We start from the raw sequence: 25,455 nt of genomic DNA, 5'->3' as shown, positions 1-25,455 counted from the left end.
ATCCCAGATCACAGCTTAACTGGGTGTTAACTCGAATTTGCCACTTGCTTTAAGGATAAGTTAATGGTAAGGTCCTGGGCAGTTTTGCTGAACAAAGTGACCTAAGGGTGCAGATACGTAGTTCCTTGAAAGTGGAGTCGCAGGGAGACAGGGTGGTGAAGAAGATATTTGGTATGCTTGCCTTCATTGGTCAATGCATTGAGCATAGGAGTTGGGATGTCATATTACAGCTGTACACGACATTGGTGAGAACACTTTTAGAATACTGCATTCAGTTTTGGTCTCCATACTATGGGAAGAATTTTGTGAAGCTTGAAAGGGTTTAGAAAAGATTTACGAGGATGCTGCCAGGGTTGGAGGTTTGAGTTATAGGGAGAGGCTGAATATGTTGGGGCTGTTTTCCCTGGAGCATCGGCGGTCCTGAGGGGTATCTTTTTCATGCAGAGATTGGTGCATGTATAGGACAAGCTGCCAGAGGAAGTGGTGGAGGCTGGTACAATTACAACATCTAAAAGACATCTGGGTGTATATATGAATAGGTAGGGGGTTAAGAGGGATATAGGCCTTTTGCTGGCAAGTAGGACTAGATCAATTTTGGGTATCTGTCAGCATGGATGAGCTGGATCATAGGATCTATTTCTATGCTATATAATTCCATGACTCTATGTTAAGTTTTGTTTAAAATAAACGCTACTGTGCTGTGGTGCTGTGGCTTAGATGGTTGAAGTGCTTGCCTAGTAAACAGGCGATCCTGGGTTCAAACCCCAGTGGTACATACTTGTTGTGTCACAAGTTTGCTGTTGCATCTTCTTAACTGGAGGGCATAAGTTTAGGGTGAGAGGGGAAAGGTATGAAAGAGACCTAAGGGGCAACTTTTGCACACAGAGGGTGGTACATGTGTGGAATGAGCTGCCAGAGGATGTGGTGGAGGCTGGTACAATTGCAACATTTAAGAGGCATTTGGATGGGTATATGAATAGGAAAGGTTTGGAGGGATATGGGCCGGTTGCTGGCAGGTGAGACTAAATTGGGTTGGGATATCTGGTCGGCATGGACAGGTTGGAGCGAAAGGTTGTTTCCATGCTGTACATCTCTATGAGGTCAGCCATAATCATACTAAATGATGGAGCAGGTTGAAGGGGCTGAATTGCCTATTCCTGGTCCTAGTTCTAAAGTTTTAATGTTTATTTCTGCCTCCAGGATCTTAATGAGAACACCTCTTTGAGTGTTCTATCCACATAAGGCCCAGCCTCACAGATATATCTCATTGACTCCAATCACCGCTGAAGCTCTGAATCCCAGAGCTCAAGTTCCTGATGTTGGCAACAACTTCTATACGTTGAGATCATCTAGGACACCAGCATCATCCATGGCCTTCCACATACCACAGATCATACGTTCTACAGCTACAAGGTACCTTGTCTTAACTATACTACCTTCACACTAACCTTATTCTGCTTTCCTGGTGTTTCTCAGATTAATCTGAATACAGCTACTTTCTTAAAAATAGTATACTTTTAAAATTTCGAGCAGTTTAAAGTTAGCCACTAACAGCACTTTCTTATCAACCAATGAACTTGCAGAGAAAGAGTAGAAGAAAAACAAAGAAAAAAACATCTCCTCTTTGACATTCACCAAGGTCCCCACTCAGCACTCTTTAACTTTTCATTAAATCTTACTCAAAACACCATTGTCCCCTTCTGCACTGAACTCCCACTTTCAACCAAATTCCTGGATTTATTTATTTGGTCTGCCTCACTCAGGGGAAGTTTCCCCTCACACTAATTATGCACGGTTACTGACAAAGAAAGTAAGTTCATGGAGACTCCATCACCTCCCAGTTACACCACATTCCAACTCAGAATTCCTTCTATTCCTTCACAGTCATTGAGTTCAAATGCTGGAACATCCTGCCTCACGGGACTGTGAGTGTGGCTGCATCAGTTTAAGAAAAATGTGCCTCAAGGGATGCGCAATAAACTTTGGCCTTGTTAGAATTCCTCACATCCCATCAATTAACGAAGAAGACATCAATTAAAGGCAAGGCAACATCAGCAGTATGTCACAAAACTTCACAAAAACACGCTCTAATTGTTCAACTCCAGGGACTGAGGTGACTTGAGTCAGTCGGAAGAGAGCCTATTCTGCAGCCATACGTTTAATTAATACAGCAGACAGTGGTTCACTCATCTAACCATCGCCACAAGGGCTCTGACATATTCACTGCTCTCTCAATGAAGGTTCATTAAAACTAATGAGTTTCTTCCACTTTAATTCATGCATAAGTGCAATCCTGTGCTGTCATGATCACTTAAAATAGATGCTTTTTTTGCCAAAAGTATCACATGCTTCCCTTAGGTTATTATCCACTGGATTTTTTTTTGAAGGAAGAGTTCATTGAAGATATGGATGAATAACCTGTTTCTTTTCCCTCTCAAGTGCCCCTACGTGTTCCTGAGTCAGGGAATCAGGGGCGGAAAATGAAACACATGCCAGTGGTTATGGATCTAATCAGTTATCTGATTATCCATAACCATTCCAAATCCAATTCCATCATGGTGTCCTATCTAAAACATAAACTAGGAAGGCTTTTGTGATACAGTGTTAGTGTACCTACTCTGAGCCAGGAGGCCTGGGTTCAGGTCCCACCCATTCCAGGGGTATGTAATAATATCTCCAAACAGGTTGATTGGGAAATATTTAGAACATATATTAGTTCAACTGAACCTTTCAGTGGAAGCCATTCCAACTATTTCACTGAAACCCTGCCCCCCCCCTGTAATAACTGTGAACAGTTTCATCTAATTTGTTCAAAGTCGAATGAAACAGCACACCCTGTACTGTCCTGCTGTAAGTAAAATCACTCTTGTCCTGGTCTCTCATTGGAGAGAGATGACTGGAGGTCACTTAGCCTGAGGGTCACTACACCTCGGGTGAGGGGAGAGGTTGAGATGGTGAGTCCTTCATGGTAACCTCAGCTGGTTAGCTTCACATTGCAGCTCAAACCAGCCATCCAACCAACTGAGCTAACTGACCCTGAGGTCCTGCGGTGTGTATAGGTAAACATTTTTAGTGGAAACAGAAAGTCCTGGAGAAACTCAGCAGGTCTGGCAACATCAGAAGAAGAGCCAAACGGGGCTCAAAGTATTAACTTTGTTTGTCTCTCCACATATGTTGCCAGACCTGCTAAGTTTTTCAAAGTGTTGGAATTTTACTTCCTGTTTTCAGCAGCCACAGTATTTTGCTTTTATTCATGACTTTGTAATCCTTGGGATTCCTTCCTCCTGGCTCGTGTTCCTTATCACAAGAAAACTATCTCTTTTAAAGTGGCAAGCCCTGGTCAGGAGGAGCTGGTTAGCTCAGCTGGCTGGATGGGTAGCCCACGATATAGAATAATGCCAGCAAGGTGGGTTCTGTTCCTACATTGGTTGCGAAGGGCTTTACTTTTCAACCTCGCCTCTCATCTGAGGGCCCTCAGATTAAACTACTGCCAGGTTATTTCTCTCTAATGAAAATGTGCGACGGTGGCAACTTTTTACTGAGTCACCAGCAGTCTTCCAGACCAGTAATAGCATGCTGTGAGTTAGATGATCAATCCTACGAGACGTTCAAACCAAAAAGTGACTTTCAATAAACATGACTGAAAATTATTAAATCCCACAGCACAAAAGAAGGCTATTTGGCCCATTGTGCCTGTGCTGTCTAAGCCCTTCCTATTCATACACCCATCCAGATGCCTTTTAAATGCAGTAATTTTACCACCCTCCACCACTTCCTCTGGTAGCTCATTCCATACACACACCACCCTCTGCGTGAAAACGTTGCCCCTTAAGACATTGCTAAATCTTTCCCCTCTTACCTCACCTCTAAGTCCTTTGTGTTAGCTTTAACATTCTTTATAAACCTGGAAACTTCTGGAAATGCAATCATGTGATCAGCCTCAGCTATTTTATGAGTCCAGAAAGATTTTTAAATGAAACAAAATTAAAACATGAAAATATTGTGGAGACTAGTTTTCCAAAAGTTTTCTTCATGACCCCGGTCACGTCACATCCAATAAATACCAAGTTACTACGTGGTGTGTTTCCTTTCAAAGTGGTGCACTTTTAATCGCAATTTCTCCTCCTCCACCCCTGCAATCTTCAACATCTCTGTTTCTTTTTTGACAATTATATGAAATCTATGTGATACAGTTATCAAGCCTTCTGCTAGGAACTCAAGGGCTTTTCAAACAAAAACACAATAAAAATTTTTAAAATGACAAATCACCTGCTTCACTTTCTGCAAGACATTGTTGAGAATGAAAGCAGTTATGAAATTGTGCACACCAGACATACCTGACATCTCAACATATACACTGTGTGATCTCCAAAGGCCTTTTATGGATTTTTACTCTAAGCATTGTAATTAGAGCCCAGAAGCAGACTCATATAAACCTCTTCCCACATTATGTCATCTCACCCAGTGAACATTTTTAAAAATGCATTCATGGAATGTAAGAGTTACTGGCTGGACCAACATTTATTGCCCATCCCAAATTGCCCAGAAGACACTTCAGATTCAACCACATTGCTGTAGGTCTGGAGTCACATGTTGGCCAGACTGGGTAAGGATGGCAGTTTCCTTCCCTAAAGGGCAGTAGTGAACAAGATGGGGTTTTTCCAACAATTGGCAATGGATTCATGGTCATCATTAGACACTTAATTCCAGATTTTTTCTATTGAATTCAAATTCCACATCTGTCATGGGGGACTCCAACGAATGTCCCCAGAATATTGCTTGGGTCTCTGGATGAACAGTCCAGTGATAATACCACTAGGACATTGCCTCCCCTAGAGGTAAAATCCTTCTAGTCTTTTCTCCCTCATGCACTTATCTGATTTACCCTTAAAGCATCCATTCTGTCCTCATTTAACGACTGAAAATTCCTTACACCATCTACTCTCTGAGTTGAAAAGTTTCTTCTGACTGCCTTTTGGGATGAATAATTGATTACTGTGTATTTATGGCCCTCAGTTCTGGATTTAGGTGTGCACTTGCGATGCCAAGGCATGCAAAGCCATGGGCTAAGTGTTGGGGAAAATGGGATTAGAAGGTGATTGATTTTGACCGACAGAAACTCAACAAATTGAAGGGCGTTTTTCTATGCTATAGATCTCTATGACTCCATGGAAGCATCTACCACACAACGCAACTTCGTAGATTAGATTCCCGACAGAATGGAAACAGGCCTTTCAGCCCAACAAGTCCACACCCACCCTCCAAAGAGTAACACACCCAAACTCATCCACCTACACTGTACTTACCCTTGACTTGGCGAACAAGCATGGCCAAATCACCTGACTCGCACAGCTTTGGATCATGGCAGGAAACCAGAGCAAACCCACACAGACACGGGGAGAATGTGCAAACTCCACACACACAGACACCTGAGGCGGGAATCGAACCCGGGTCACTGGCACGGCAAGGCAGCAGTGCCACCCCAGTTTTAAGGATTACAAAGTTTTATACCTTCTCGGCATAAAATAGGTCCAACATGTGCATCAAATCCTTGTTAAGGATTTGAACCTCTCAGTTCTCGCCCTAACTTTGCACACTCGTTTTTCGCTCCTTTTCCAATTTTTCCATTTCCATTTATGTCAGATTCCGAGCAGATCAGTACACAAGGGTCGTGTTTTTACAATGCAAGTGTAATTTAGCTGTGTCATAAGTCTGTATTCGTTCACCAGATAAGGGCACTGCTGGCAAGACCCATCCCAGGGTACTATTAAGAGTCACAAACATTGCAGTGAGTTTGGAGTAACATGTGAGCAAGACAAGGTAATGATGACAGCTTCCTTCCCTAAAAGGACATTAGTGAACCAGATGGGTTTTCTGACAATCAACAATGGATTCATGCTCATCATTCGACTCATTATTCCAGATTTTTATTGGTCAAGAATGCAGCCGAGTAGCACACTCCTGTGGGAGCTCCTCCACTCCGTCTGTTCGTTTCCTTTCCGTCCACTCTTTTTTCTTCTTCTCTCCTCTCAGCACCAGTGGCCAAACCAGAAGCAGCAGCATGCACCGGCAGCAAGTCCCCGGAGCAGCGGGCCCTGGGGCAGTGCATGGGACTGGGAGACTCAGAACACAACGAACAGAGAGTCCTGGAATACTGTGAGCAGCGAGCCACGGAACACCGTGGGCAGTGAGCCCTGGAACACCGTGAGCAGCGAGCCCCAGAAAAGCGTGAGCAGTGAGGCCTGGAACACCATGAGCAGTGAGTCCAGGAACACCATGAGCAGCGAGCAGTGGAACAACGTGAGCAATCGGCCATGGAACACTGTGAGCAGTGAGTCCTGGAACACCGTGAGCAGTGAGCCCTGGAACACTGTGAGCAGAGAGCACTGGAACACCATAAGCATTGTGCCCTGGAACACCATGGGCAGTGAGCACTGGAACACCGTGAGCAGTGAGTACTGGAACACCGTGAGCATTGTGCACTGGAACACCGTGATCAGTGAGTACTGGAAAACCATGAGCAGTGATCCCTGGACACCGTGGGAAGTGAGCCCAGGAACACCATGTGCAGTGAGCACTGGAACAGCATGAGCATTGTGCCCGGGAACACCGTGAACAGTGAGCCCCGGAACACCGTGCGCAGTGAGCTCCGGAACACCGTGAACAGTGAGCCCTGATACATCGTGAGCAGTGAACCCAGAACACCGTGAGCAGTAAGCCCCGGAACCCCATGAGCAGTGAGCACTGGAACACCATGAGCAGTGAGGTCCAGAACACCGTGAGCAGCGAGCCCTGGAAGACCGTGAGCAGTGAGCCTTAGAACACCGAGATAAGTGAGCCCTGGAACTCCATGAGCAGGGAGCCCCGGAACATTGTGAGAAGTGAGCCCTGGAAAATGGTGAGCAGTGAGCCCTGGAACACTGTGAGCAGTGAGCCCTGGTAATCCGTGAGCAGTGAGCCCTGGAATACAGTGAGCAGTAAGCCCCGGAACACCATGAGTAGTGGGCCCTGGAATACTGTCAGCAGTGAGCCCCAGAACACCGTGAGCACCGAGCCCTGAAACACCGTGAGCATTAACCCCGGAATTCCATGAGCAGTGAGCTCTAGCACACCGTGAGCAGTGAGCCCTGGAACACCATGAGCAGTGAGCCCTGGAACACCGTGTGCAGTTAACCTCGGAACACCGTGAGCAGTGAGCCCTGCAATGCTGTGAGCAGTGAGCCCTGGAACACCAGATGTAGTGAGCCCCGGAACACAATGAGCAGTGAGCCCTGGAACACCATATGCAGTGAGCCCCGGAACATCGTGAGCAGTGAGCCCTGGAAGACCGTGAGCAGTGACCCCTGGTAATCAGTGAGCAGTGAGCCCTGGAACACAGTGAGCAGTAAGCCCCTGGAACACCATGAGCAGTGAGTCCTGGAACACTGTGAGCAGTGAGGCCTGGAACACCATGAGCAGTGAGTCCTGGAACACCATGAGCAGTGAGCCCCAGAACACCGAGAGAAGTGAGCCCCGGAACACCATGAGCAATGAGCCTCGGAACACCATGAGCAGTGAGCCTCGGAACACCATGAGCAGTGAGCCCCAGAACACCATGAGCAGTGAGCCCAGGAACACCGTGAGCAGTGATCCCCGGAACACCATGAGCAGTGAGCCCTGGGACACCGTGAACAGTGAGCCTCGGAACACCATGAGCAGTGAGCCCCGGAACACCATGAGCAGTGAGCCTCGGAACACCATGAGCAGTGAGCCTCGGAACACCATGAGCAATGAGCCTCGGAACACCATGAGCAGTGAGCCTCGGAACACCATGAGCAGTGAGCCCCGGAACACCATGAGCAGTGAGCCTCGGAACACCATGAGCAGTGAGCCCCGGAACACCATGAGCAGTGAGCCTCAGAACACCATGAGCAGTGAGCCCCGGATCACCATGAGCAGTGAGCCCCAGAACACCGTGAGCAGCGAGCCCTGGAACACCATGAGCAGTGAGCCCCGGAACACCATGAGCAGTGAGTCCCGGAACACCATGAGCAGTGAGCCTCGGAACACCATGAGCAGTGAGCCCCAGAACACCATGAGCAGTGAGCCCCGGAACACCATGAGCAGTAAGGCCCGGAACACCATGAGCAGTGAGCCCCGGAACACCATGAGCAGTGAGCCCTGGAACACTGAGAGCAGTGAGCCCTGGAACACCGTGAGCAGTGAGCCCTGGAACACTGTGAGCAGTGAGCCCTGGAACACCGTGAGCAGTGAGACCTGGAACACCGTGAGCTGTGAGCCCCGGAACACCGTGAACATTGAGCCGTGGAACACCGTGAGCAGGGAGCCCTGGAATACCGTGAGCAGTGAGCCCGGAAATACCATGAACAGTGAGCCTCAGAACACCGTGAGCAGTAGCCCTGGTAAACGGTGAGCAGTGAGCTCTGGAGAATGGTGAGCAGTGCGCTCCAGAACACCGACAGCACTGAGCCCTGGAACACCGTGAGCAGTGAGCCCTGGGAGACCGAGAGCAGTGAGCCCTGGAACACCGTGAGCACTGAACCCTGGAACACCGTGAGCATTAACCCCGGAATTCCATGAGCAGCGAGCTCTGGAACACCGTGAGCAGTGAGCTCCGGAACTCCGAGAGCAGTGAGCCCTGGAGACTGGTGAGCAGCAAGCCCCGGAACACCGTAAGCAGTGAGCCCCAGAACGCAGTGAGCCCCGGAACACCGTGAGCACTGAGTCCTGGAACACCGTGAGCATTAACCCCGGAATTCCATGAACAGTGAGCTCCAGAACACCATGAGCAGTGAGCCTTGGGACACCATGAGCAGTGACCTCGGAATACCGTGAGCAGTGAGCCCTGGAACACCGTGAGCAGTGAGCTCCGGAACACCGTGAGCAGTGAGCCACGGAACACCGTGGGCAGTGATCCCTGGAACACCGCGAGCAGGGAACCTCGGAACACAGTGAACAGTAAGCCCTGGAACACTGTGAGCAGTGAGCCCTGGTAAATGGTGAGCAGTGAGCCCTGGAGAATGGTGAGCAGTGACCCCGGAACACCGTGAGCAGTGAGCCCTGGAACACCGTGAGCAGTAAACCCTGCAACACTGCGAGCAGTGAGTTTTAAAACACCATGTGCAGTGAGCCCTGGAACACCGTGAGCACTGAGCCCTGGAACACAGTGAACAGTGAGCCCTGGAACACCGTGTGCAGTGAGCCCTGGAACACCATGAGCAGTGAGCCCCGGAACACCGTGTGCAGTGATCCCTCAACACCATGAGCAGTGAGCCTTAGAACACCGAGCGAAGTGAGCCCAGGGACATTGTGAGAAGTGAGCCCTGGAAAATGGTGAGCAGTGAGCACTGGAACACTGTGAGCAGTGAGCCCTGGTAATCCGTGAAGAGTGAGCCCTGGGACACCGTGAACAGTGAGCCTCGGAACACCATGAGCAGTGAGCCCCGGAACACCATGAGCAGTGAGCCTCGGAACACCATGAGCAGTGAGCCTCGGAACACCATGAGCAATGAGCCTCGGAACACCATGAGCAGTGAGCCTCGGAACACCATGAGCAGTGAGCCCCGGAACACCATGAGCAGTGAGCCTCGGAACACCATGAGCAGTGAGCCCCGGAACACCATGAGCAGTGAGCCTCAGAACACCATGAGCAGTGAGCCCCGGATCACCATGAGCAGTGAGCCCCAGAACACCGTGAGCAGCGAGCCCTGGAACACCATGAGCAGTGAGCCCCGGAACACCATGAGCAGTGAGTCCCGGAACACCATGAGCAGTGAGCCTCGGAACACCATGAGCAGTGAGCCCCGGAACACCATGAGCAGTGAGCCCCGGAACACCATGAGCAGTGAGCCCCGGAACACCATGAGCAGTGAGCCCTGGAACACTGAGAGCAGTGAGCCCTGGAACACCGTGAGCAGTGAGCCCCGGAACACCATGAGCAGTGAGCCCGGGGCCATCGTGAGCAGTGAGCCCCAGAACACAGTGAGCAGTGAGCCATGGAACACTGTCAGTAGTGACCCCTGGAACACCGAGAGCAGTGAGCTCCAAAACACCGTCAGCAGTGAGCCCCGGAACACTGTGAGCAGTAGCCCTGGTAAACGGTGAGCAGTGAGCTGTGGAACACCATGAGCAGTGAGGCCTAGTGCACTGTGAGCAGTGAGCTCCAGAACACCAAGAGCAGTGAGCCCCGGAACACCGTGAGCAGTGAGCCCCGGAACACCGTGAGCAGTGAGCCCCGGAACACCATGAGCAGTGAGCCCTAGAGCACCGTGAGCAGCGAGCCTTGGAACACCATGACCAGTGAGCTCCAGAACACCGAGAGCAGTGGGCCCCGGAACACTATGAGCAGTGAGCCCTGGAACACTGTGAGCAGCGAGCCTTGGAACACCACGACCAGTGAGCTCCAGAACACCGAGAGCAGTGAGCCCTGGAATACCATGAACAGTGTGCCTCAGAACACCGTGAGCCGTAGCCCTGGTAAACGGTGAGCAGTGAGCCCTGAAGAATGGTGAGCAGTGAGCTCTGGAACACTGTGAGCAGTCAGGCATGGAACACCATGAGCAGCGAGCCCTGGAACACCGTGAGCAGTGAACCCAGGAACACTGTGAGCAGTGATCCCTCAACACCATGAGCAGTGAACTCCGGAACACCATGAGTAGTGAGCCCTGGAACACCGTGAGTTGTGACCCCTGGAACATCGTGGGCAGTGAGCCCTGGAACACCGTGAGCAGTGAGCCCTGCAATGCCGTGAGCAGTGAGCTCCGGACCACCATGAGCAATGAGCCCTGGAACACCGTGAGCAGTGAGCCCTGGAACACTGTGAGCAGTGAGCCCTGGAACACCGTGAGCAGTGAGACCTGGAACACCGTGAGCAGTGAGCCCCGGAACACCGTGAACATTGAGCCCTGGAACACCATGAGCAGTGAGCCCAGGAATACCATGAACAGTGAGCCTCAGAACACCGTGAGCAGTAGCCCTGGTAAATGGTGAGCAGTGAGCTCTGGAGAATGGTGAGCAGTGCGCTCCAGAACACCGACAGCACTGAGCCCTGGAACACCGTGAGCAGTGAGCCCTGGGAGACCGTGAGCACTGAACCCTGGAACACCATGAGCACTGAACCCTGGAACACCACGAGCATTAACCCCGGAATTCCATGAGCAGTGGGCTCTGGAACACCGTGAGCAGTGAGCTCTGGAACACCGAGAGCAGTGAGCCCTGGAACACCATGGGCAGTGAACCCAGGAACACCGTGAGCAGTGATCCCTCAACACCATGAGCAGTGAGCCCTGGAATACCATGAGTAGTGAGCCCTGGAACACCATGAGCAGTGAGCCCTGGAACACCGTGAGCAGTGAGCCCTGGAACACCGTGAGCAGTGAGCCCTGGAACACCATGAGCAGTGAGCCCTGCAATGCCGTGAGCAGTGAGCCCCAGAACACAATTATCAGTGAGCTCCAGGCCACCATGAGCAATGAGCCCTGGACCATCGTGAGCAGGGGGCCCCGGAACACGGTGAGCAGTGAGCCCTGGAATACCGTGAGCAATGAGCCCCAGAACACTGTGAACATTGAGCCCTGGAACACCGTGAGCAGGGAGCCCTGGAACACTGGGTGCAGTGAGCCCTGGAACACCATGAGCAATGAGCCCCGGAACACCGTGAACATTGAGCCCTGGAACACCGTGAGTAGTGAGCCCGGGAATACCATGAACAGTGAGCCTCAGAACACTGTGAGCAGTAGCCCTGGTAAACGGTGAGCAGTGAGCCCTGGAGACTGGTGAGCAGCAAGCCCCGGAACACCATAAGCAGTGAGCCCCAGAACGCAGTGAGCCCTGGAACACCGTGAGCAGTGAGCTCCGGAACACCGTGAGCAGTGAGCCACGGAACACCGTGGGCAGTCATCCCTGGAACACCACGAGCAGGGAAACTCGGAACACAGTGAACAGTAAGCCCTGGAACACCGAGAGCAGTGGGACCCAGAACACCGAGAGCAGTGGGCCCCGGAACACCGTGAGCAGTGAGCCCTGGAACACCATGAGCAGTGAGTCCTGGAACACTGTGAGCAGTGAGCTCCAGAACACCAAGAGCAGTGAGCCCTGGAACACCGTGAGCAGTGAGCCCTAGGACACCGTGAACAGTAAGCCTCGGAACACCATGAGCAGTGAGCCCCGGAACACCATGAGCAGTGAGCCTCGGAACACCATGAGCAGTGAGTCCTGGAACACTGTGAGCAGTGAGCTCCAGAACACCAAGAGCAGTGAGCCCTGGAACACCGTGAGCAGTGAGCCCTGGGACACCGTGAACAGTGAGCCTCGGAACACCATGAGCAGTGAGCCCCGGAACACCGTGAACAGTGAGCCCCGGAACACCATGAGCAGTGAGCCTCGGAACACCATGAGCAGTGAGCCCCGGAACACCATGAGCAGTGAGCCTCGGAACACCATGAGCAGTGAGCCCCGGAACACCATGAGCAGTGAGCCCTGGAACACTGAGAGCAGTGAGCCCTGGAACACCGTGAGCAGTGAGCCCTGGAACACTGTGAGCAGTGAGCCCTGGAACACCGTGAGCAGTGAGACCTGGAACACCGTGAGCAGTGAGCCCCGGAACACCGTGAACATTGAGCCCTGGAACACCGTGAGCAGTGAGCCCAGGAATACCATGAACAGTGAGCCTCAGAACACCGTGAGCAGTAGCCCTGGTAAATGGTGAGCAGTGAGCTCTGGAGAATGGTGAGCAGTGCGCTCCAGAACACCGACAGCACTGAGCCCTGGAACACCGTGAGCAGTGAGCCCTGGGAGACCGTGAGCACTGAACCCTGGAACACCATGAGCACTGAACCCTGGAACACCGTGAGCATTAACCCCGGAATTCGATGAGCAGTGGGCTCTGGAACACCGTGAGCAGTGAGCTCTGGAACACCGAGAGCAGTGAGCCCTGGAACACCATGGGCAGTGAACCCAGGAACACCGTGAGCAGTGATCCCTCAACACCATGAGCAGTGAGCCCTGGAATACCATGAGTAGTGAGCCCTGGAACACCATGAGCAGTGAGCCCTGGAACACCGTGAGCAGTGAGCCCTGGAACACCATGAGCAGTGAGCCCTGGAATACCATGAGTAGTGAGCCCTGGAACACCATGAGCAGTGAGCCCTGGAACACCATGAGCAGTGAGCCCTGGAACACCATGAGCAGTGAGCCCTGGAATACCATGAGTAGTGAGCCCTGGAACACCATGAGCAGTGAGCCCTGGAACACCTTGAGCAGTGAGCCCTGCAATGCCGTGAGCAGTGAGCCCCAGAACACAATGATCAGTGAGCTCCGGGCCACCATGAGCAATGAGCCCTGGACCATCGTGAGCAGGGGGCCCCGGAACACGGTGAGCAGTGAGCCCTGGAATACCGTGAGCAATGAGCCCCGGAACACTGTGAACATTGAGCCCTGGAACACCGTGAGCAGGGAGCCCTGGAACACTGGGTGCAGTGAGCCCTGGAACACCATGAGCAATGAGCCCCGGAACACCGTGAACATTGAGCCCTGGAACACCGTGAGTAGTGAGCCCGGGAATACCATGAACAGTGAGCCTCAGAACACTGTGAGCAGTAGCCCTGGTAAACGGTGAGCAGTGAGCCCTGGAGACTGGTGAGCAGCAAGCCCCGGAACACCATAAGCAGTGAGCCCCAGAACGCAGTGAGCCCTGGAACACCGTGAGCAGTGAGCTCCGGAACACCGTGAGCAGTGAGCCACGGAACACCGTGGGCAGTCATCCCTGGAACACCACGAGCAGGGAACCTCGGAACACAGTGAACAGTAAGCCCTGGAACACCGAGAGCAGTGGGGCCCGGAACACCGAGAGCAGTGGGCCCCGGAACACCGTGAGCAGTGAGCCCTGGAACACCGTGAGCAGTGAGCCCTGGAACACCGTGAACAGTGAGCCCTGGAACACTGTGAGCAGTGAGCCCTGGAACACCGTGAGCAGTGAGCCCTGGAACACTGTGAGCAGTGAGCCCTGGTAAATGGTGAGCAGTGAGCCCTGGAGAATGGTGAGCAGTGACCCCGGAACACCGTGAGCAGTGAGCCCTGGAACACCGTGAGCAGTATACCCTGCAACACTGCGAGCAGTGAGTTTTAAAACACCATGTGCAGTGAGCCCTGGAACACCGTGAGCACTGAGCCCTGGAACACAGTGAACAGTGAGCCCTGGAACACCGTGTGCAGTGAGCCCTGGAACACCATGAGCAGTGAGCCCCGGAACACCGTGTGCAGTGATCCCTCAACACCATGAGCAGTGAGCCTTAGAACACCGAGCGAAGTGAGCCCAGGGACATTGTGAGAAGTGAGCCCTGGAAAATGGTGAGCAGTGAGCACTGGAACACTGTGAGCAGTGAGCCCTGGTAATCCGTGAAGAGTGAGCCCTGGAACACAGTGAGCAGTGAGCCCCAGAACACCGAGAGACGTGTGCCATGGAACTCCATGAGGAGTGAGCCCAGGAACACCGTGAACAGTGAGCCATGGAACACCGTTAGCAGTGAGCACTGGAGCAGCATGAGCAGTGAATCCTGGAACACCGTGAGCAGTGAGCTCCAGAACACCAAGAGCAGTGAGTCCTGGAACACTGTGAGCAGTGAGCTCCAGAACACCAAGAGCAGTGAGCCCTGGAACACCGTGAGCAGTGAGCCCCGGAACACTGTGAGCAGTGAGCCCCGGAACACCGTGAGCCGTGAGCACAGGAACACCGTGAGTAGTGAGCCCGGGAAAACCATGAGCATAGAGCCCCGGAACACTGTGAGCAGTAGCCCTGGTAAACGGTGAGCAGTGAGCCCTGGAACACCATGAGCAGTGAGCCCCGGAACACCATGAGCAGTGAGCCCGGGGCCATCGTGAGCAGTGAGCCCCAGAACACAGTGAGCAGTGAGCCATGGAACACTGTCAGTAGTGACCCCTGGAACACCGAGAGCAGTGAGCTCCAAAACACCGTCAGCAGTGAGCCCCGGAACACTGTGAGCAGTAGCCCTGGTAAACGGTGAGCAGTGAGCTGTGGAACACCATGAGCAGTGAGGCCTAGTGCACTGTGAGCAGTGAGCTCCAGAACACCAAGAGCAGTGAGCCCCGGAACACCGTGAGCAGTGAGCCCCGGAACACCGTGAGCAGTGAGCCCCGGAACACCATGAGCAGTGAGCCCTAGAGCACCGTGAGCAGCGAGCCTTGGAACACCATGACCAGTGAGCTCCAGAACACCGAGAGCAGTGGGCCCCGGAACACTATGAGCAGTGACCCCTGGAACACTGTGAGCAGCGAGCCTTGGAACACCACGACCAGTGAGCTCCAGAACACCGAGAGCAGTGAGCCCTGGAATACCATGAACAGTGTGCCTCAGAACACCAAGAGCAGTGAGCCCTGGAACACCGTGAGCAGTGAGCCCCGGAACACTGTGAGCAGTGAGCCCCGGAACACCGTGAGCCGTGAGCACAGGAACACCGTGAGTAGTGAGCCCGGGAAAACCATGAGCATAGAGCCCCGGAACACTGTGAGCAGTAGCCCTGGTAAACGGTGAGCAGTGAGCCCTGGAACACCATGAGCAGTGAGCCCCGGAACACCATGAGCAGTGAGCCCGGGGCCATCGTGAGCAGTGAGCCCCAGAACACAGTGAGCAGTGAGCCATGGAACACTGTCAGTAGTGACCCCTGGAACACCGAGAGCAGTGAGCTCCAAAACACCGTCAGCAGTGAGCCCCGGAACACTGTGAGCAGTAGCCCTGGTAAACGGTGAGCAGTGAGCTGTGGAACACCATGAGCAGTGAGGCCTAGTGCACTGTGAGCAGTGAGCTCCAGAACACCAAGAGCAGTGAGCCCCGGAACACCGTGAGCAGTGAGCCCCGGAACACCGTGAGCAGTGAGCCCCGGAACACCATGAGCAGTGAGCCCTAGAGCACCGTGAGCAGCGAGCCTTGGAACACCATGACCAGTGAGCTCCAGAACACCGAGAGCAGTGGGCCCCGGAACACTATGAGCAGTGAGCCCTGGAACACTGTGAGCAGCGAGCCTTGGAACACCACGACCAGTGAGCTCCAGAACACCGAGAGCAGTGAGCCCTGGAATACCATGAACAGTGTGCCTCAGAACACCGTGAGCCGTAGCCCTGGTAAACGGTGAGCAGTGAGCCCTGAAGAATGGTGAGCAGTGAGCTCTGGAACACTGTGAGCAGTCAGGCATGGAACACCATGAGCAGCGAGCCCTGGAACACCGTGAGCAGTGAACCCAGGAACACTGTGAGCAGTGATCCCTCAACACCATGAGCAGTGAACTCCGGAACACCATGAGTAGTGAGCCCTGGAACACCGTGAGTTGTGACCCCTGGAACATCGTGGGCAGTGAGCCCTGGAACACCGTGAGCAGTGAGCCCTGCAATGCCGTGAGCAGTGAGCTCCGGACCACCATGAGCAATGAGCCCTGGAACACCGTGAGCAGTGAGCCCTGGAACACTGTGAGCAGTGAGCCCTGGAACACCGTGAGCAGTGAGACCTGGAACACCGTGAGCAGTGAGCCCCGGAACACCGTGAACATTGAGCCCTGGAACACCATGAGCAGTGAGCCCAGGAATACCATGAACAGTGAGCCTCAGAACACCGTGAGCAGTAGCCCTGGTAAATGGTGAGCAGTGAGCTCTGGAGAATGGTGAGCAGTGCGCTCCAGAACACCGACAGCACTGAGCCCTGGAACACCGTGAGCAGTGAGCCCTGGGAGACCGTGAGCACTGAACCCTGGAACACCATGAGCACTGAACCCTGGAACACCATGAGCATTAACCCCGGAATTCCATGAGCAGTGGGCTCTGGAACACCGTGAGCAGTGAGCTCTGGAACACCGAGAGCAGTGAGCCCTGGAACACCATGGGCAGTGAACCCAGGAACACCGTGAGCAGTGATCCCTCAACACCATGAGCAGTGAGCCCTGGAATACCATGAGTAGTGAGCCCTGGAACACCATGAGCAGTGAGCCCTGGAACACCGTGAGCAGTGAGCCCTGGAACACCGTGAGCAGTGAGCCCTGGAACACCATGAGCAGTGAGCCCTGCAATGCCGTGAGCAGTGAGCCCCAGAACACAATTATCAGTGAGCTCCAGGCCACCATGAGCAATGAGCCCTGGACCATCGTGAGCAGGGGGCCCCGGAACACGGTGAGCAGTGAGCCCTGGAATACCGTGAGCAATGAGCCCCGGAACACTGTGAACATTGAGCCCTGGAACACCGTGAGCAGGGAGCCCTGGAACACTGGGTGCAGTGAGCCCTGGAACACCATGAGCAATGAGCCCCGGAACACCGTGAACATTGAGCCCTGGAACACCGTGAGTAGTGAGCCCGGGAATACCATGAACAGTGAGCCTCAGAACACTGTGAGCAGTAGCCCTGGTAAACGGTGAGCAGTGAGCCCTGGAGACTGGTGAGCAGCAAGCCCCGGAACACCATAAGCAGTGAGCCCCAGAACGCAGTGAGCCCTGGAACACCGTGAGCAGTGAGCTCCGGAACACCGTGAGCAGTGAGCCACGGAACACCGTGGGCAGTCATCCCTGGAACACCACGAGCAGGGAAACTCGGAACACAGTGAACAGTAAGCCCTGGAACACCGAGAGCAGTGGGACCCAGAACACCGAGAGCAGTGGGCCCCGGAACACCGTGAGCAGTGAGCCCTGGAACACCATGAGCAGTGAGTCCTGGAACACTGTGAGCAGTGAGCTCCAGAACACCAAGAGCAGTGAGCCCTGGAACACCGTGAGCAGTGAGCCCTAGGACACCGTGAACAGTAAGCCTCGGAACACCATGAGCAGTGAGCCCCGGAACACCATGAGCAGTGAGCCTCGGAACACCATGAGCAGTGAGTCCTGGAACACTGTGAGCAGTGAGCTCCAGAACACCAAGAGCAGTGAGCCCTGGAACACCGTGAGCAGTGAGCCCTGGGACACCGTGAACAGTGAGCCTCGGAACACCATGAGCAGTGAGCCCCGGAACACCGTGAACAGTGAGCCCCGGAACACCATGAGCAGTGAGCCTCGGAACACCATGAGCAGTGAGCCCCGGAACACCATGAGCAGTGAGCCTCGGAACACCATGAGCAGTGAGCCCCGGAACACCATGAGCAGTGAGCCCTGGAACACTGAGAGCAGTGAGCCCTGGAACACCGTGAGCAGTGAGCCCTGGAACACTGTGAGCAGTGAGCCCTGGAACACCGTGAGCAGTGAGACCTGGAACACCGTGAGCAGTGAGCCCCGGAACACCGTGAACATTGAGCCCTGGAACACCGTGAGCAGTGAGCCCAGGAATACCATGAACAGTGAGCCTCAGAACACCGTGAGCAGTAGCCCTGGTAAATGGTGAGCAGTGAGCTCTGGAGAATGGTGAGCAGTGCGCTCCAGAACACCGACAGCACTGAGCCCTGGAACACCGTGAGCAGTGAGCCCTGGGAGACCGTGAGCACTGAACCCTGGAACACCATGAGCACTGAACCCTGGAACACCGTGAGCATTAACCCCGGAATTCGATGAGCAGTGGGCTCTGGAACACCGTGAGCAGTGAGCTCTGGAACACCGAGAGCAGTGAGCCCTGGAACACCATGGGCAGTGAACCCAGGAACACCGTGAGCAGTGATCCCTCAACACCATGAGCAGTGAGCCCTGGAATACCATGAGTAGTGAGCCCTGGAACACCATGAGCAGTGAGCCCTGGAACACCGTGAGCAGTGAGCCCTGGAACACCATGAGCAGTGAGCCCTGGAATACCATGAGTAGTGAGCCCTGGAACACCATGAGCAGTGAGCCCTGGAACACCATGAGCAGTGAGCCCTGGAACACCATGAGCAGTGAGCCCTGGAATACCATGAGTAGTGAGCCCTGGAACACCATGAGCAGTGAGCCCTGGAACACCTTGAGCAGTGAGCCCTGCAATGCCGTGAGCAGTGAGCCCCAGAACACAATGATCAGTGAGCTCCGGGCCACCATGAGCAATGAGCCCTGGACCATCGTGAGCAGGGGGCCCCGGAACACGGTGAGCAGTGAGCCCTGGAATACCGTGAGCAATGAGCCCCGGAACACTGTGAACATTGAGCCCTGGAACACCGTGAGCAGGGAGCCCTGGAACACTGGGTGCAGTGAGCCCTGGAACACCATGAGCAATGAGCCCCGGAACACCGTGAACATTGAGCCCTGGAACACCGTGAGTAGTGAGCCCGGGAATACCATGAACAGTGAGCCTCAGAACACTGTGAGCAGTAGCCCTGGTAAACGGTGAGCAGTGAGCCCTGGAGACTGGTGAGCAGCAAGCCCCGGAACACCATAAGCAGTGAGCCCCAGAACGCAGTGAGCCCTGGAACACCGTGAGCAGTGAGCTCCGGAACACCGTGAGCAGTGAGCCACGGAACACCGTGGGCAGTCATCCCTGGAACACCACGAGCAGGGAACCTCGGAACACAGTGAACAGTAAGCCCTGGAACACCGAGAGCAGTGGGGCCCGGAACACCGAGAGCAGTGGGCCCCGGAACACCGTGAGCAGTGAGCCCTGGAACACCGTGAGCAGTGAGCCCTGGAACACCGTGAACAGTGAGCCCTGGAACACTGTGAGCAGTGAGCCCTGGAACACCGTGAGCAGTGAGCCCTGGAACACTGTGAGCAGTGAGCCCTGGTAAATGGTGAGCAGTGAGCCCTGGAGAATGGTGAGCAGTGACCCCGGAACACCGTGAGCAGTGAGCCCTGGAACACCGTGAGCAGTATACCCTGCAACACTGCGAGCAGTGAGTTTTAAAACACCATGTGCAGTGAGCCCTGGAACACCGTGAGCACTGAGCCCTGGAACACAGTGAACAGTGAGCCCTGGAACACCGTGTGCAGTGAGCCCTGGAACACCATGAGCAGTGAGCCCCGGAACACCGTGTGCAGTGATCCCTCAACACCATGAGCAGTGAGCCTTAGAACACCGAGCGAAGTGAGCCCAGGGACATTGTGAGAAGTGAGCCCTGGAAAATGGTGAGCAGTGAGCACTGGAACACTGTGAGCAGTGAGCCCTGGTAATCCGTGAAGAGTGAGCCCTGGAACACAGTGAGCAGTGAGCCCCAGAACACCGAGAGACGTGTGCCATGGAACTCCATGAGGAGTGAGCCCAGGAACACCGTGAACAGTGAGCCATGGAACACCGTTAGCAGTGAGCACTGGAGCAGCATGAGCAGTGAATCCTGGAACACCGTGAGCAGTGAGCTCCAGAACACCAAGAGCAGTGAGTCCTGGAACACTGTGAGCAGTGAGCTCCAGAACACCAAGAGCAGTGAGCCCTGGAACACCGTGAGCAGTGAGCCCCGGAACACTGTGAGCAGTGAGCCCCGGAACACCGTGAGCCGTGAGCACAGGAACACCGTGAGTAGTGAGCCCGGGAAAACCATGAGCATAGAGCCCCGGAACACTGTGAGCAGTAGCCCTGGTAAACGGTGAGCAGTGAGCCCTGGAACACCATGAGCAGTGAGCCCCGGAACACCATGAGCAGTGAGCCCGGGGCCATCGTGAGCAGTGAGCCCCAGAACACAGTGAGCAGTGAGCCATGGAACACTGTCAGTAGTGACCCCTGGAACACCGAGAGCAGTGAGCTCCAAAACACCGTCAGCAGTGAGCCCCGGAACACTGTGAGCAGTAGCCCTGGTAAACGGTGAGCAGTGAGCTGTGGAACACCATGAGCAGTGAGGCCGTGGAACACCATGAGCAGTGAGGCCTAGTGCACTGTGAGCAGTGAGCTCCAGAACACCAAGAGCAGTGAGCCCCGGAACACCGTGAGCAGTGAGCCCCGGAACACCGTGAGCAGTGAGCCCCGGAACACCATGAGCAGTGAGCCCTAGAGCACCGTGAGCAGCGAGCCTTGGAACACCATGACCAGTGAGCTCCAGAACACCGAGAGCAGTGGGCCCCGGAACACTATGAGCAGTGAGCCCTGGAACACTGTGAGCAGCGAGCCTTGGAACACCACGACCAGTGAGCTCCAGAACACCGAGAGCAGTGAGCCCTGGAATACCATGAACAGTGTGCCTCAGAACACCAAGAGCAGTGAGCCCTGGAACACCGTGAGCAGTGAGCCCCGGAACACTGTGAGCAGTGAGCCCCGGAACACCGTGAGCCGTGAGCACAGGAACACCGTGAGTAGTGAGCCCGGGAAAACCATGAGCATAGAGCCCCGGAACACTGTGAGCAGTAGCCCTGGTAAACGGTGAGCAGTGAGCCCTGGAACACCATGAGCAGTGAGCCCCGGAACACCATGAGCAGTGAGCCCGGGGCCATCGTGAGCAGTGAGCCCCAGAACACAGTGAGCAGTGAGCCATGGAACACTGTCAGTAGTGACCCCTGGAACACCGAGAGCAGTGAGCTCCAAAACACCGTCAGCAGTGAGCCCCGGAACACTGTGAGCAGTAGCCCTGGTAAACGGTGAGCAGTGAGCTGTGGAACACCATGAGCAGTGAGGCCTAGTGCACTGTGAGCAGTGAGCTCCAGAACACCAAGAGCAGTGAGCCCCGGAACACCGTGAGCAGTGAGCCCCGGAACACCGTGAGCAGTGAGCCCCGGAACACCATGAGCAGTGAGCCCTAGAGCACCGTGAGCAGCGAGCCTTGGAACACCATGACCAGTGAGCTCCAGAACACCGAGAGCAGTGGGCCCCGGAACACTATGAGCAGTGAGCCCTGGAACACTGTGAGCAGCGAGCCTTGGAACACCACGACCAGTGAGCTCCAGAACACCGAGAGCAGTGAGCCCTGGAATACCATGAACAGTGTGCCTCAGAACACCGTGAGCCGTAGCCCTGGTAAACGGTGAGCAGTGAGCCCTGAAGAATGGTGAGCAGTGAGCTCTGGAACACTGTGAGCAGTCAGGCATGGAACACCATGAGCAGCGAGCCCTGGAACACCGTGAGCAGTGAACCCAGGAACACTGTGAGCAGTGATCCCTCAACACCATGAGCAGTGAACTCCGGAACACCATGAGTAGTGAGCCCTGGAACACCGTGAGTTGTGACCCCTGGAACATCGTGGGCAGTGAGCCCTGGAACACCGTGAGCAGTGAGCCCTGCAATGCCGTGAGCAGTGAGCTCCGGACCACCATGAGCAATGAGCCCTGGAACACCGTGAGCAGGGGGCCCCAGAACACGGTGAGCAGTGAGCCCTGGAATACCGTGAGCAATGAGCCCCGAACACCGTGAACATTGAGCCCTGGAACACCGTGAGCAGGGAGCCGTGAACACTGTGAGCAGTGAGCCCAGGAATACCATGAACAGTGAGCCTCAGAACACCGTGAGCAGTAGCCCTGGTAAACGGTGAGCAGTGAGCCCAGGAGACTGGTGAGCAGTGAGCCCCGGAACACCGTAAGCAGTGAGCCCCGGAACGCAGTGAGCCCTGGAACACCGTGAGCATTAACCCTGGAATTCCATGAGCAGTGAGCTCTAGAACACCGAGAGCAGTGAGCCCTGGAACACCGTGAGCAGTGAGCTCCGGAACACCGTGAGCAGTGAGGCATGGAACACCGTGGGCAGTGATCCCTGGAACACCATGAGCAGGGAACCTCGGAACACAGTGAACAGTGAGCCCTGGAACACCGAGAGCAGTGAGCCCCGGAACACCGTAAGCAGTGAGCCCCGGAACGCAGTGAGCCCTGGGACACCGTGAGCATTAACCCCGGAATTCCATGAGCAGTGAGCTCTAGAACACCGAGAGCAGTGAGCCCTGGAACACCGTGAGCAGTGAGCTCCGGAACACCGTGAGCAGTGATCCCTGGAACACCGTGAGCAGTGAGGCATGGAACACCGTGGGCAGTGATCCCTGGAACACCGTGAGCAGGGAACCTCGGAACACAGTGAACAGTGAGCCCTGGAACACCGAGAGCAGTGAGCCCTGGGACACAGTGGGCAGTGAACCCAGGAACACTGTGAGCAGTGAACCCAGGAACACCGTGAGCAGTGAACCCAGGAACACCGTGGGCAGTGAACCCAGGAACACTGCGAGCAATTAACCTCGGAACACTGTGAGCAGTGAGCCCTGGAACACCGTGAGCAGTGAACCCAGGAACACCGTGAGCAGTGAGGCATGGAACACCGTGAGCAGCGAGCCTCGGAACACCGTGAGCAGGGAACCTCGGAACACAGTGAACAGTGAGCCCTGGAACACCGAGAGCAGTGAACCCTGGAACACCATGAGCAGTGCGCGCTGCAAAACCATAAGCAGTGAGCCCTGGAACAGCGTGTGCAGTGAGCCCCAGACCACCATGAGCAGTGAGAGCTGGACCTTCGTGAGCAGTGGGCCCCAGAGCACGGTGAGCAGTGAGCCCTGGAATACTGTGAGCAGTGAGACCTGGAACACCGTGTGCAGTGAGCCCCGGAACACCGTGAACATTGAGCCGTGGAACACCGTGAGCAGGGAGCCCTGGAACACCGTGAGCAGTGAGCCCGGGAATACCATGAACAGTGTGCCTCAGAACACCGTGAGCAGTAGCCCTGGTAAACGGTGAGCAGTGAGCCCTGAAGAATGGTGAGCAGTGAGCCCCGGAACACCGAGAGCACTGAGCCCTGGAACACCGTGAGCATTAACCCCGGAATTCCATGAGCAGTGAGCTCTAGAACCCCGTGAGCAGTCAGCTCCGGAACACCGTGAACAGTGACCCCGGAATTCCATGAGCAGTCAGCTCTAGAACTCCGTGTGCAGTGAGCCCTGGAACACCGTGAGCAGTGACTCCGGAATTCCATGAGCAGTGATCTCTAGAACTCCGTGTGCAGTGAGCCCCGGAACACCGTGAGTAGTGAGCCCTGAAACACCGTGAGTAGTGAGCTCCGAAACACCGTGAACAGTGAGCCCGAGAGCACCGTGAGCAGTGAACCCTGGAACTCCGTGAGCACTGAGCCCTGGAACACCATGAGCAGTGAGCCTCAGAACACCGTGAACAGTGAGCCCTGGAACACCGTGAGCAGCGAGCCCTGGAACATCGTGAACAGTGAGCCCTGGAACACCGTGAGCAGTGAGCCCTGGAACACCGTGAACAGTGAGCCCCGGAACACCGTGTGCAGCGAGCCCTGGAACACCATGAGCAGTGAGACCTGGAACACCGTGAGCAGTGAGCCCTGGAACACCGTGAACAGTGAGCCCTGGAACACCGTGTGCAGTGAGCCCTGGAACACCGTGAGCAGTGAGCCCTGGAACACCATGTGCAGTGAGCCCTGGAACACCGTGAGCAGTGAGCCCTGGAACACCATGTGCAGTGAGCCCAGGAACACTGTGAGCAGTGAGCCCTGGAACACCATGTGCAGTGAGCCCTGGAACACTATGAGCAGTGAGCCCAGGAACACTGTGAGCAGTGAGCCCTGGAACACCGTGTGCAGTGAGCCCTGGAACACCATGAGCAGTGAGTCAAGGAACACTGTGAGCAGTGAGCCCTGGAACACCATGTGCAGTGAGCCCTGGAACACCATGAGCAGTGAGCGCAGGAACACTGTGAGCAGTGAGCCCTGGAACACCGTGTGCAGTGAGCCCTGGAACACCATGAGCAGTGAGTCAAGGAACACTGTGAGCAGCGAGCCGTGGAACACCGTCGGCAGTGAGTCCTAGAAAACTGTGAGCAGTGAGCCCTGAAACACCTGAGCAGTGAGCCCTGGAACACCGTGAGCAGTGAGTTTTAAAACACCATGAGCAGTGAGCCCTAGAGCACCATGAGCAGTGAGTCCAGGAACACAATGAGCAGCGAGCAGTGGAACAACGTGAGCAATCGGCCCTGGAACACTGTGAGCAGTGAGCCCTAGAGCACCGTGAGCAGTGAGCCCTGGAACACCGTGTGCAGTGAACCCTGGAACTCCGTGAGCACTGAGCCCTGGAACACCATGAGCAGTGAGCCTCGGAACATCGTGAACAGTGAGCCCTGGAACACCGTGTGCAGTGAGCCCTGGAACACCATGAGCAGTGAGACCTGGAACACCGTGAGCAGTGAGCCCTGGGACACCGTGAACAGTGAGCCCTGGAACACCGTGTGCAGTGAGCCCTGGAACACCGTGAGCAGTGAGCCCAGGAACACCGTGAACAGTGAGCCCTGGAACACCGTGTGCAGTGAGCCCTGGAACACCATGAGCAGTGAGACCTGGAACACCGTGTGCAGTGAGCCCTGGAACACCGTGAGCAGTAAGCCCAGGAACACTGTGAGCAGTGAGCCCTGGAACACCATGTGCAGTGAGCCCTGGAACACCATGAGCAGTGAGCCCTGGAACACCATGTGCAGTGAGCCCTGGAACACCATGAGCAGTGAGCCCTGGAACACCATGTGCAGTGAGCCCTGGAACACCATGTGCAGTGAGCCCTGGAACTCCATGAGCAGTGAGCCCAGGAACACTGTGAGCAGTGAGCCCTGGAACACCGTGTGCAGTGAGCCCTGGAACTCCATGAGCAGTGAGCCCAGGAACACTGTGAGCAG

This window comes from Chiloscyllium punctatum, chromosome 15 (assembly GCF_047496795.1).
Source record: "Chiloscyllium punctatum isolate Juve2018m chromosome 15, sChiPun1.3, whole genome shotgun sequence".
NCBI classification, from domain to species: domain Eukaryota; kingdom Metazoa; phylum Chordata; class Chondrichthyes; order Orectolobiformes; family Hemiscylliidae; genus Chiloscyllium; species Chiloscyllium punctatum.
The sequence above is the reverse complement of the archived record's forward strand: the minus strand, read 5'-3'. Positions refer to the sequence as shown.